The sequence below is a fragment of the Podarcis erhardii genome, assembly GCF_964252035.2.
Source record: "Podarcis erhardii genome assembly, chromosome: 1".
Lineage (NCBI taxonomy): Eukaryota > Metazoa > Chordata > Lepidosauria > Squamata > Lacertidae > Podarcis > Podarcis erhardii.
In genome coordinates, this window is record NC_138497.1 from 16,343,826 (window position 1) to 16,358,320 (window position 14,495).

Sequence of the window (14,495 nt, forward strand, 5' to 3'; positions counted from 1 at the left end):
CCACTGGCAATGGGAACAATTTAGATGTATACATGCCAGTTAGGCGGAGGATTTCTACCTATTCAGGCAAGAAAGTAATTAACAGTTCCTAGAAAATCATTTTATGCTACAGTTCTTGAGTTAGAAAGAATAGGCAATAACAATTTAAACTTCTATTGAACTTAAGTCAAAAGTCATTGGGAGGCTCCTCGACAAGTTCTGAAAAACCGTGTTACTTCCCCCCACCCAAATCTTAAGACTCTAGTCCCAACACAATCAGGAAAAAGTGTTACAACAGTAACACATAGGGCTACAGCGGTTCTAGAAATAGAAAAATTAGGTTTCGCATGTGTTCATGACACACTGCCTCCAAATTTAGTACTTTCCTGTTCTGGTTAAAAATGTAAAACTAGTTAACAATCTACTTTGATTTGTGTAGCTTCTCAACTCCATCACCAGAGTGAGAAACTTATTTAGTGCCACACACACAGATGCCTCCAGGAACTGCAATCCCAGACAGACTTCTATTTATACTTGAAAATATAATTACAGTGTCTCCTGTGCCATGCCTCCCAATCCCTGTTCTCAGTCACTTTTATAAATCCTATAAAAAGGATGTAGCAAAGGCCTTATTTTCCTACTCCCTCTCTTTCTAGTTGTAGCAACTTGTTTCCTGCATCTATTAAGTCTTCAAATATTCAGCACTCCATTTTAATTACTGCTCATTTGGACAGATCCTCCCTCCATAACAGCTGCCCACCTTTTCCTGTACTGGTCGCTATTTGCAGCTTGAAGTCATTTGGATTAATCATTCTCTTCTCTCCTCAGAATGAGATATTGGGGCAGAACATTGGTATTCTGCAAGACATGAGATATTTGTGGGCTGCTTAAATGTTTTCTTGCTAAGGAGAAAATCTAGAACCAACTATTTTGTCCTTTAATTAAGGATTTTTTGGAAGCAGTAATAGCAAAGCCTCTTCCAAGAGATTACTAGCACATCAGTCCAATTAAGATTTTACCAACTCGAGGCAGCTCACACTACAATCCCAAGCTTCAAGGATACCATCTTAACTGGCTTACATTCCCAATACTGATGTATCTTGGGCACATACCACACCATCATTGGCGATCATTTTAGCTGATAGTCCCAGAGACAGCAACATATCCTCACTGTTGGCAGAACTATTGACAGAGTGGCCAAGATGAGCAGCAGGTGGTGAGGATCAAGCTTAGCCCAATTTCTTTGCTGGCAAAATAACTGAAAATGAGTTGCCAAAATAAAATATTCCTCTCCCTGCCACCACCTACACTGCTATGGCAGACTATAGACTCTAACTGCACCTAACTGCAGTGCACTAACACTAGTATACAAACCGCCCTGCACTAAAGAAGCCCTTTACTTACATGACAGAGCACACATCACTTGGGTCTCACATTGTTTCCACAATGGGAACTTTGGTGAGAAGATCCATGGTGCAAGGGCAGACTGCACAAAGAGAGGGCACCCTACATGAACAGCCTAGCACAAATACAGGAAGAGCTCATTGCCACCATTGGCCTTCTCAGAACTCTAACTCTGCCTCAGGATTCAAAACAGAGATTATACTCCGCTGCTTTAAAAGGGTTCACAAGGAGGAAAGGTGCCATGCCTCGAAGTATAACTGCTACACACGTCCCCCACATTTTGCTCCTCATGCTTCAATACTCTCAATTGTGAAGAAGAAATGCTTGAGTCCATGAGCAGAAATGTGCTCTGTTCCAGCCACTGCAACTGCTGGTCAAAGGTGGGGACCCACCTGCTTTATAGGATCAATGCCTGGGCACAGCTACTTTGAGCACAGATCTTTGTTCTCCTTGTCCGTTTATTTATCCATACCCAGTTTTTCCTAGACTCTATGCAAGTAAGAGTCCCACTTCCCAAGGAGGGGGTAACTATTGTTTCAGACAGTACCCTTCCTCCACACAACACGGCAAGGGCACCAGAAAGGCATTGAGATGGGAGAACCATCACTTGCTCATGAGCACTTGGACTCAATCAGTCCAGTGACTGTGTTGCAGCTGGTAATCATTACTCATCAGTGTCCCTATGGCACTTCAGAGGCAGCACTCCAGGGATGTTCAATATCATACAAACCCCAGACAGCTTGCTTGGGAGGAAGCATATATTGGACCCAGGCTGCCCTGAGGCATGGGCTCAAGGTTCTGCCATACTCATCTGAAAAAAGGATCCAAGAGAAAAGAAGCCCCTAGGCAAACATACTGGTATGCTCAATGCACGATGTACAACTCTAACTGCTTGTTAGGGTATGGCCCCCTACCCTGTAAAAAATAAAACTTTCTCCCACACCCAATAAGATTTTATTCTTCCCACCTTGCCTTTTTCTTTCAAAGAAAAAGTATTAGCCAAAGGCTAAGCTCAGCTCTTATTCTGACTATCAATTTCTACTAAGCAGAGGTTGGATGGCCATCTGTCATGGATGCTATGTTGAGATTCCTGCATTGCAGGGGGTTGGACTAGATGACCCTTGGAGTCCCTTCCAACCCTACAATTTTATGATTCTATACTAGCAGAAAATTACCTTTATAGGTGTCTTTTATATACTTTGATGTCAATAATGCCCTTCTTTCTCTGTTACCACAAGCTGCTTGCTATAGAAGCAGCTTCCCTCCGACAGCACTGCAAATTATAAACTGTATTTCATGCAGAGAACATGTTTGGATTAACGTATATAAATATAATAAATATATGTCTAAAATAGAAGCTGCTATCCACACCTCACATCTGGCTTAAGCACTTCACAATGGTTCTCCTCTCCCCCTGCATCAGTGATTTTAACTCACGGTTGCTACCCAACTTTTTCTTCTTGTTTTTTGATGCTGCAAAGCACAGTCAAGCTTTCTGCACTATGGATGTCCGAGTTCCCTGCTGAAACCAATGCTGGCTTGGGAGAGTTTCTGCCCCCATTCTCAGGATAACACAGTCCCCAAACCCACCCTTAAAAACATGGAAGCAAGCCATGAGACTATTATAAGGTATAAATAACCCCTGAAGCTGATGAGTGAAGCTTTGGTAGAAGCAACATTTGCAAGTTTAGCTCTTAATGGAACTCATTTCCTGGCCTCAGGATGATGCAAGTATTTGGGAAAGGGAGCTGAGATGTCTGAATGGCTTGGCTGTTCTCAGCCATTTTCATCTTTGTCCTCCTTCAAAATGATCTGTGCCATCTGACATGGACCAGCACTCCTGTTTTCACATGGACTTAGTAGTGAATCAAGACAGCAAATGCACCATCTTAACATCAACCACACCTCACAACTCGTTCCAGGCAATGAACTTTTTATTCACTTGCCATTTTTCATTTTGCTTTCCAGTATCTCTATTTGAGTCTTGGAACTTCTGGACACTACAAGAATGGCTCCTGCATATGAATCCACATTCACTGTTTTTCTTGTTGCCAGAGACAATGTGGAATGGCCACTTGTAGTTTCTCAGGATCCTTGAGGAGAGTATGCAATAGCTGTGATTGAAGTTAACCCGTGAGATGCCAACTTGTGTCATTGTGGAGAGGTACTGGGTGGCCTCAAAGATTTCTACTGGAGGAAGAGATCATATGCTTGCCACCAACTGCAACCTCAAAATCATTAGCAATATGTTTATCATCCATTCTTTGACACATCTCTGGAGAGGAGGTTAAGGGAAGAGATTATTGATTCCTTAAAGATTTAAACGAGAAAAGGTATGAAGCTGAAGGAATTTGTGGTTTCTTAGAATAAGGGTTCTCAGTTTGTGCAGGATGTTTAGACAGTCGCTTCTTGGAGATAACTGATTCAGAAAAGGAACAAGGTTCTATAACCAGATATACAGTATGGTAATCAAAAGTATGTTTTGGCACGACATCAAAACTGGACTCTATTGCTGCTTAATGCAATGAAAACAATGTCAATGACACCACTTTTCAGAAAGTTTTCTCATCCTATCCCTGCTAAGGCATCACAGACTTAGAGAATAAAAAACTAATTATTCTGCATCCTAACAAATAAAAAGGAACTGCAGCCCATTTTTAGATGAGGAGTTATCAGCCACAGTGAAGAAGTATTCAGTGCATCTTTTGCCTTAACAATTGCAGAAAAGGCATGAGCACTGGAACTGACCCAATCTGGAACTGGCTGTGTAGAAAGCTTGGCATGTCTCAGGAGCATAAAGATATTTCTTCACTGCATCCTCCCTCCCTCCACCTGCTCACATGCACACCCACACCAGGGCAGGTCTTGCCTCTGTCAGGGACTTTGTCTCCTGAGAAAAAGTTTCTTAGCATGCAGGGTTTAAAGCAGCTGCTGGCACCATCAGCTGTTGTTAATAGAATTGCTGTGCCAATCTCTGGGACCCACCCCTAAGAGACAAGGTGCAAGTACACACACCCTTCCACACAAAACAACCTTCTGTACTTTTAAAAGGATGCATATGATCCTCTCATTCACTTCCCACACACAGCTACACAAAGCCTGCAACGCATATTCAACATATATACACACAGTGAAAAGAATATATGGTCACATGTGCTATTCTCAGCAATCCTGCAACAGTGTTCTAAGCCAAACAGATTTACGAGGATAGTTTGGTTTCAAGCTCAAGAATGGCATTTAGATAGAGTAGGGCTTTGCACCACTTACCAATTCTGGCAAGAGAAGATATGTGGCATGGCAGAAATGAAGGACAGAGGTGATATCTTCTATGGAAAGAGGGAAGCAATCAAGGGTAACATCAGGGCCCAATCCTGTCAGGCTGTCTTTCCCACATCCCATCTCAGAGCCAATTGACACCAGCTACCACCCGATCCAGCTCCTGCTTTTGTTTTGTTTCATGAGCGTGCAGCTGTTAGTTGCTTTGAGGACTTGTGACAAAAAGCAGGCTATAATCTACCACATATGTATAACACAGCACTAAGGAGACTGACCCATCAGTGCAAGCATTTCTACTTGCCCAATGGAATAATCTCCCATCTCCTTTCCCCGCATGCTGATGTGGGAGTTATCCTGCCTACCCCGCCCTGCCCCATAGCAGCCAATTTGGTGGAGCACACGGTGGGAGGGGAGGGGATATGCCCCATTGCACTACAGTAAGTCCTTGTGTGGGTTTGTGTTACTGGGACCAGTTAGCTGAATCTGTCCCTCAGTGGCAATTAAGTGATGTTTTAGCAAAGCTTGACATTTCACCAATCCAATTCAAATATCATTGTCAAGCCATGGTTCAGAAACTTTGGCGGGGGGCGTTCCTCCTCCCTTTTTAGCTTGCTGTAAAATCCAGCCTTGACAAGCTATGGTTATTGCAAACCAGGAACTGCATCCAAACGTTCTGGAGTCTTAGTTTGGAAGCGATTCCTGGGTGGAAGCAACTACAGTTCATTCATCCAACTGAAATGCAATGACAAAACTAAAGTTTGAGCGAAGCAGGGAAAGGAAGGTGCTATATCTTGTAGGTAGTCAAGACACCAAAATACACTTTGGTCACTATGCCTTAACCAAATCATAACAGCTGGAAATCAATACAGTCAATTACTAGTGATATATAAGATATGGAAGTCATGAAAGTCCAATGTGTTTCTTTTGAGTGCACTAATAAGATTTAGGCTAAGAACTGGTGGACAACGGTACAGGAAATCAAGAGGGAGTTTGTCTCCTTGCAGAAGAACCAGTATAAATTTAGTAATTATGGTGGCAAGGGGTAGTGATTTTTCTGAATTAATATGGAGTCAAGTGGTGTGTGTGTGTGTGCATATATGGCACAAGTACAAAGCTATAGTTTCCAAGGTTCTGGTAGTGGTGGTCATTTTTTAATGTAACCATTTCTTCAGTTAAAACAATTCATTAAAAAAACCAAAGACTTCAATTTGCAATAATTGTAAGGCTGCCCAAAAACACTTACTCTCTCAAGAGGTTCACAAAAATTAAAAGAATAAAATACAGTATTAAATATGCAATACAAAATAATGAAAGGATTTCAAGTGCATGTCCAACACCACCTACATTAGAGGGACCCCAAGTTAGAGTTATGATTTCTAGTTTGCTAATTCTCCACTTCTTGGTGCCCCTGTAGCCTAGAATGTTTACACAAGTGGTGTATTTAATTTGTGTTGTATCCTTGTTTGTTTATGCAAGCCTCAGCTGTAGGCAGCTTCATGGCCTGACTCGCTTTGCAATTTTATAAATACAATTTTTGCAGTTTCTGAATAGGCAACGTACATTATTAACAGCTGAGGTCAAGAACAACATTCTCCTAATTGCAACTCAACCGTCTCAGGTAAAACAACAACAACAATAATAATTTTTATTTATACCCCGCCCTCCCCAGCCAAGGCTGGGCTCAGAGCGGCTTACAAGCAATAATAAAAACAAGTTGAATGATTACAACTTAAAAACAAAATTAAAAGAGAAAAAAATGAAGACTACCCTCTTCCAGAAAGAAGGAACTTTCCCACTATTCTTTAGTTTGCATAGGTATTTCATTCACAGACTGCAGCACCGGCCTATTAAAGATATGCAAGATAGTTTTCTTTCACATCTCAGTTCTTCCAGCCAGCTGGATGTCTGGATAGTTCCAGTACAGTGAAGTCTGATTATTAACCAATAAAGCTATAACAATTATTGGTTGTTTGCCTTCAGAGTTCTTAAATCTGCCCATGTAATTATCAGGCTTCAGAGCTTCAGGTTCTCAGAACCCCTCTTCCATTGAGCTGAGATGCTTAGGATCAGGAGGGTCCATTTTTATTTTGCCACTTTCAAAAAGGTTTTAGAAGCAAATCATTTTTACAACATACCCCAGCACTTCACTGCTTGCACATCAGTCACAATGTAGGGCACACATGTATTTTGTTCTAATCCTTTTGCCTAATGTGTGGCTTGTACCAATGACCCTGAGACTGATGTTTAAATTAGACACACCCCATTCCGTATGCTAGTAGGGCAAACACAGAGAACACTTACGACTGCTGCCGTTATATCTACTTTAGCCCCCAAACAAAAGCTTTCATCAGACAACTGATTTTGAAAAGCAAATACATATTCTTAAAGCTGTGAACATCTTTATAGAGCTCAAAAAGTTGCACATATCCTCAGTCACAAATTAGTCTGAGTATTCTGGGGACCACAACCAAGCCCAGAGATAAAGAGTTAAAATCACATCTTACTTAGTAAAGCCCAAGCTTTGATGAAGAAGGTGCCATATGAAATCTCTGGCATCTCTACAAAAAGGATGCCAGAATCCAGGGCTGTAGGTATTAAATTCTACCAATTTGGGGTGGGTGAAGGAAATAATCATGTCTTTATATTAAAACAGGGATGGGGAACTTGCAGCCTTGATGGACTCTCGATCCCGTAAGCCCCAGCAAGCTGATGGGAGTCCAACAATATCTGGAGGGCCATCCCCATATTAAATAAGCTCACCCTCTAGTATTAGAATAGCAGAATAGTTAACATACTTAATAAACAAATCAACTGTATCCTGAATACAGCCACAGATTTAGCCATCCTGTGGATGCTGTACGAAAAATGGATTTGTAGGGTTGTTTGTTTTTTCTAGGCTGTTTTCCATTGTTTGTTAGCTTAATAACCATGTTACTAGAAATGGTGACCTCAGAAATGCAGGGAGAAAGTACTGTAAACATCCCATCTTCAAAACTTCAGTTTATGTAATCTTGAAGTTAGAAGAACATGTTCCAGAAATCAGAATTGCAACTGAGCTCAGAGTTCCCCACACAGTGGAGGCAGTTAGCAAGAGAAATCACTTGCTAACGTTACTACCCAGAAACCAACTGAGGAATCAAGTATTACTATAGTTATCTGTTTCTGAAACACCAAGAATGCAATTTACGTACAATAAAACTACTAAACTTTACTGCCACCTTTCCAACTAGCAAGAAGAGAACCACTAGCCACAAACTGTCTGGTCATGACTGAAATGCAGGAAAACAGCAGTAACACTGTTGAGTATAATCATTTTAGAAAAGCACTATAAAAAGCTTCACAAAAGTTCTCAAATATCCTCATAAAAGCCTTGTCTGATAAATCCTTATAATCCTGTGAAAAATCGTAGTTTTGGCTACAACTACCAAGACATTTGGATCCAAACTTGCTCCTGTTGACAGAAGGAACTGAGATCCAGGAGGAGGTTCCTGCGGGAGGAAGGAGAGACTCTCATGCTGTTCTGGAGGATACCCCAACTAGTGTTTGAAATTCCCCAGGCACCAAGCACATTTTGCAATCGGCACAGATCCAAGTTCGATGACATGGAGATCTCTGGATGTCAGACTGACGACTGTCATCTGGCTGGCACCTCCAGCTTTCTTAAGAGCTAGTAAATTGCATTTATATCCAACCTTTTCCTCCAAGGAGTACATGGTTCACCCCCCCCCTAAATTAATCCCTACAACAGCCCTGTGAGGTAGGCTAAGAGGCTGTGACTGGCGCAAGGTCACATAGTGAGCTTAATGACTGTGAATGAGGATTTGAACGCTGATCTCCCAGATCCTAAGCTGACTCTATGCATTTTCCATAGCCACTGCACATTGGGTTCACAACATCATCATTGAGTTATTTACCATGACCCTAAAGTCTCATTCCTGGTCTGTCACATCCAGTTCAGACCCCATGAAATTAAGGGTTTTTTTGCCCCCATATGAATCATTTTGCACTTGTTTACATTGAACTGCACTTGCCATTTTACTGACCATTCAGTCAGTTTGGAGAGGTCCTTTGGGAGCTCTTCACATTTTTGTTTTAGCAACCCTAAACAATTTAGTATCATCAGCAAGTTTGACCATCTTAGTGCTCACTTCTAACTCTAGATCGCTTATGAGGGAGTCCTATTTATATTTGTGAATTAGCCCTGCTTAGGACAGTGGTACTTCTATGTTCCTTCTGAGTAAACGTGTGTAGGCTTATGCAGCAAGCTGCTTACACATCTAGAGTGTCTATGCCATATTGTTTTCCAAGACCATTGTTACACACTTCATCCAATTCCAGTAATAGACATAATACCATAAATCTGCTTTTCAAGAGAACTATTGTTTACATCAGGGTTGAGGAACTGGCCCTGGCCAGAGAGCTTTATCATTATCTCCCCCATCCCTTACAGCTCAAGTCTGACAAAGTAGGCAGAGCCATCCACACGTCAATCACCTGGCATCACAATGGCATCTGGTGACCTTTTTTGCCTACAGGATTTTTCAGAAGCCCCTTTCAAAGTGCTATCTGCACAGCACTTTTCAGACGCTGTTGACAAGCTACTCAACAGTGCCTGCAAATGCCCTTTCAGCTGAGCTAGGTTTTTCCTGCCCCAGAGCATCATGCAAGTGGGCATGTTTGACCCAAATGGCCTGATGGGCCAATGGGGAGGCACAGTTGGGCCCAAGGGGCAGAGGTACCCCACCCTTAATTTGCATGGACAGTGAAGGCATCCAGAGATAACAAATCATCTCAACTCCAACAAAATAAAAGAAATCATCAGGTACAATACTCTGGAAGCCAAAGATACTGAAGTATTTCTGTTTGTCACTTTAACCGTAGTCTAAACTTTTATGTACCTCAGCACATCTAGGTACAAATAACAGGCTATCTGCTTCTTAACCCAAGAGCAAGCATCTTATCAGGCAACTCTTTAATTCATGTTAAATTAGTTAACCTGTATGCAGAAAGCCAAGATGTATTACACTAAGACAATTAGACAATCATTTGCCATGCCTCAGTGCAGGTCAAGAACTTCATATGATTAAGCCATGAACGTTGTTAACCTTCCCACACTAGCGACATTACATTAAAAATTAATATTTGGTAAACCATACAGCAATCTGATATGTCAGTCTGAGAATTTTTAAAACACAAACTTTTCTAGAAGTCATCCAGTAATTCAAGGGTGGGCAAAAGACAGACTATGCTCCATGGATGAACAACTGGCCAGTTTCTGGGAATCTGCCTAGGACCTGCTAGTTGTTGGGATTCTGGCAAAAAGTGATGGTGCATACCAAGTATTACTTAAAACAGATTAGTTATGCCTTAATTGGTCAGAGATCCCAAGTATGCACTCTTGTTTTGTCAGTTTTAAATTCAACCATGGATCATAATGATGCACGTGAAAATAAGTAGACACAAGACCAGGTCAATCTACCCATGCAGTAATCCACCCTTCAAGAATATTCAAGGGAGCCAATGGAAGCTGCAGCTGGGTACATGAAATTTACAGGGTTGACAGAAGGGCAATTTAGAATAAATTAATTAGTCCAGGGCTCTACTGCTTTATCTGTGACAAAGCAAAATAAAACATACAGTCCCAGGGATGGAAAAACAGAAACCAGCCACCATATTTCTGACATGTATTTTGGATCCCTTAGTCCTCATTACTCACAAAGCTGGCTTAAAAAAATTCACCTCCACCTATGTCATTGGACACACATCTACCTTCAAACGCAGAAAAGAGGCAAGCATTATAGAAGCATGGCCTTTCCACAAATACTTCCAGAGTAGCAGCCATGTTAGCCTGTTGCAGCAAAAACAGTCTTGTGATAGCTTCAAGAGTAACCAATTTATTGTGGCACATGACTTTTCAAAGTCAAAAGTTTCCTTTTTGCATTTTGTTTCCCTCTGGCCACTGTCTTCTCCATTTCTCCTGAACCATGTGTATGCCTGGCCTGACAATTAAAGATTATGCTTCAGATATTGCCACTCAGATTCTTTGGAAGGAAGAACAGGATAAAAATGTAATAAAATATATAAATATATTTGATGATGTGGACTCTGGCACACAAAAGCTTATATCTTAATACATGAATTGTTATTTCTATGCATCATTGCAGTTGGTATGCCAGAATAGCTTAAGACTTTCAAATACTTTGCAAGAAAAAAAGAGATCAATTCCTTGTTTAACAGATGCAACTTCAAGAGCAGTATTTCTCAGCAGTTTGTCTTGACAGACTAGAACATTAAGGACAGGCTCCTCAGTATGTAGACATCTTCCCACAGGTTTATAATACTTGAATATCCTGTATCTCATTCTGTTTGGCTACCTCTTTTTTTTTTAATCTACATTTTAGCAAAGTCACATGCCCTTTACAAGACATCTAAAGCTAAGGCCAACACATGCACACAAACAAAGCATTCCTCACCTTCCAGACAGATCAATTTAAAGACCAATGCAAGATCATACATATATTCCGTGTTGTGACATAACAAGAACATAGTTCAATTATCTATATGGATTACAATCCAATATGGATTCACACACACATTTAAATGGAAGGAAAATCTACCCTATAATACTTTTTAAAGCACTATGGAAATACAGAGTGGGTCAATGCATAGGTAGTCTACCTAAAGTGATATTTACAGTGCAGTCCTGTACAGTTCTGCTCAAAAGTAGGAACCACTAAACATAATCGTACTCTCAGGCAACTGGGATTAGGACAATATGCACCCTAGAATACCAGTACTTCCCACAGGACATTATCAATGTACAATGAGTGTTTGCCATTAACAATTAAAACAAGCTATGGCAAAGTCAAACAATGAAGATAATTCGCATTATTTCAGCAAAATAGAAAATACGAATTTACTCACAGGTGATTGGTACATGGGTGTTGGATACATTAACTAGTTCTTTAATGCTTACGTTTAATATTTGGGGGGAGCCTGATGATTCTTTGGGTAGTATAGAGCCATAAAATTGGTTATCTTTTCAATTAGCACTTATTTTGATATTTTTGTTTCCTACTCTTTCTCCAAAGAATTCGGAACAGTATTAGAAACTCAGATATATAATCGAATTGCCAAATGGCATAACTTAGGTTATGGCCGACACAATGAAATGTCTAGGCGCCATCCCCCACCCCCATGAAGTTGTTGTTGTTCATTTCATTTCTATACCACTTTATATTTTATAGAACAAATCTCAAAGCTGCTTACAATACATTCAAACATCAAGTAGAACAATCCAGAATAAAACAAATTCAAGCTTCAAGGAAAATATTTCAGATCCTTCTCTAAGTGACATTTTGCTTTCCCCAGTCAGCAACATGGCATCCAGAGATCTCCGTGCGGTCGCAATTGGATCTGTGCCAGTAGCAAAACGTGACTAGCTAATTTCTGACAGTGGTTCAGAACAACACTGTAGCCTAACAATCCTCTGAGACAGGTAGGCAAAATAAGAATAGGAAGCATGAAGTATGAACTCCCAAGATTCAGCGCCATCATTCGAGCCTACGGTCATCAGCAAAAAAGATTCAAGGAGAATTTGTACTCAGTGTTTCGATCAGCAACTTGCTAACCATACTAACTTGTATCCCTTATACAGTAGTGAACTGCTTTGGAAACCAATATTTCAGTACAAGCGTAATCAACATGGACACAAGAACTTGTTGTTGTTGTTGTTGTTGTTAATGGTGTTTTACAAAACAAAGAGACAAGTCTCTGCCTCAAGGACCTTAAACTGAAATACCTAATTTAAAGCATGTTCAAGAACTTGCAAAACACCCAGAAGAATTTCTGCCTTTTACCTTTGTACCAAAAAATGAACATGTTTATCACAATTTGCTTTAGAATATGAAGTAACAGTTGATAAACATGGTTTGCTATTTCAAAGGGTTGAAGGCCAAAATTCCACTAGGGGCATGCAAGCCCCTGAGCAGGCTTAACGTAAGGATTTGCAATTGTATTGTAAGTGTTTTAAAAGATATGTTGAGACCTGTGCTGTTCTGTAAAGTGCCCGTTACACTAGTTACAGTATATAAATACTAGTAATAAATGCTAATAATAACCAAAGAGATAGTGATGTGCAAAGACATGAGACTTTAGTCTTCACTTGGAATGTTATTACAACCTGGTTTAGGGGGAATGAATAAACACAATGAGAATTCAGAAGTAGGCAGCTAAGCAAGAACATGGTAATCTGGATAGCCCATGAATAAAAACTGGCCTTCAAATAGCAAACAGGAAGATAAATACTATTTATCTGATTCTATAGATTGATCCTATAGCCCTATGAATAATTGAAAATAATGTATGTAAGTACAGTGGTACCTCGGTTTAAGAACGGTTTCAGTTTAAGAACAGACTTCCGGGACAGATTAAGTTCGTAAACCGAACTTAATACTGATTTTTTATTGCTACATTTATATTGCACATTTCTTGTAAAATGCCCAAGGTGGCATACATGGTTCTCCTCTTCGTTTCATGCTCAAAACAACCCTGTGAGGTCTATTAGGTTGCAAGATAGTGACTGGCCCAAAGCCACCTAGAACGCTCCATAGGTGGGGATCAGAACCCTGGCCTCCCAGGTTCTAGTCAAATACTCTAACCATTACAGCAGTTTTCTGGAAATCTTTCTTGTTTGCACTGGAAAATTTTCTGATGCCATAGAAAGTGATCTAGTTTAGTATGTTTATTTTTCTTCCATTTAGTAAACAAAGATAAAAGCACTGCAAAAAAAACTGTCTTCCAATCACACTTGAAGTGGCTTAAATGATATATTATGTAGACATTTCTTTTGGAATACTTGTACAATTTAATGACAGTAGCATGTAGAAGAAGAAGAAGAAGAGTTTGGATTTGATATCCCGCCTTTCACTCCCTTTAAGGAGTCTCAAAGCGGCTAACATTCTCCTTTCCCTTCCTCCCCCACAACAAACACTCTGTGAGGTGAGTGGGGCTGAGAGACTTCACAGAAGTGTGACTGGCCCAAGGTCACCCAGCAGCTGCATGTGGAGGAGTGGAGACGCGAACCCGGTTCCCCAGATTAGGAGACTACCGCTCTTAACCACTACACCACACCACACTATTCACCTTACATTTTCTAAATTTAAGGCAAAAGGGTATTGAAAATGGTGGACATGTTGTTTTGATTCCCTTGCACCTGCCACTTACAAATGCATGTATTCTCTCTCACACTTGATAGGGATAATCTTCTGAAAAACATTAACTGCAACTTTCAAACTGCTGAGCTTGCCTAATATTGTATTTGCAACTGGCATCCATTCATTGTTACTAATGAACTTATGAAAGTATTAAATTTCCACGGAAAAGTGAACCACTGGAAAAAGTTCACTGTTTTTGAAGATGTTCACCTGACATCACTGGTTTAGCACATGATTGCTGCATTCTAACTAAAAAGTTTCATTTTCAGAACATAATGTTTCACATTTTCTACTTTCTTCTTCCATAGCTTTCTTCAAGGAGAAAACAGAACCCTATACGTTCCTTTGATAAGATGTCTAAAACATTTAATTATTACTAAAACCAAAAAGGCTTCTCATACAAAATGCCTGTATCAAAGATTACCATGCATAGCAAAAACTACAACAAAAACCTTTAACATCAATTTCTTAACATAGAAATCTGAGCACTGCCAGCTAAGATACTGTTTTTTATTCAAGCACTTTTTAAGGCTATTCATGGCTCTAGCCAACTTGCTAAAATAAAGTATTTCTTGACTTTTGTACTGCCTTTCAAAATATTTACAGCTGGATCTGAAATAT

At 40.2% G+C, this 14,495-nt stretch overlaps 1 protein-coding gene across 2 annotated transcripts in view; it reads right to left on the minus strand.

The window, feature by feature from the left end:
• WDR20 (WD repeat domain 20) overlaps nt 1-14,495 on the minus strand; it is a 58,358-nt gene that overhangs the window by 41,035 nt on the left and 2,828 nt on the right. Inside the window, exon 1 of one of the 2 annotated variants that reach the window (XM_081861722.1) lies at nt 4,651-4,772. The exons of the other annotated variant lie outside the window; for it this stretch is intronic. The gene's annotated coding sequence lies outside the window, so the exon portion shown is untranslated. Of the gene's footprint in view, nt 1-4,650; nt 4,773-14,495 lie in introns of those variants that run through there. 2 annotated transcript variants of the gene reach the window in all.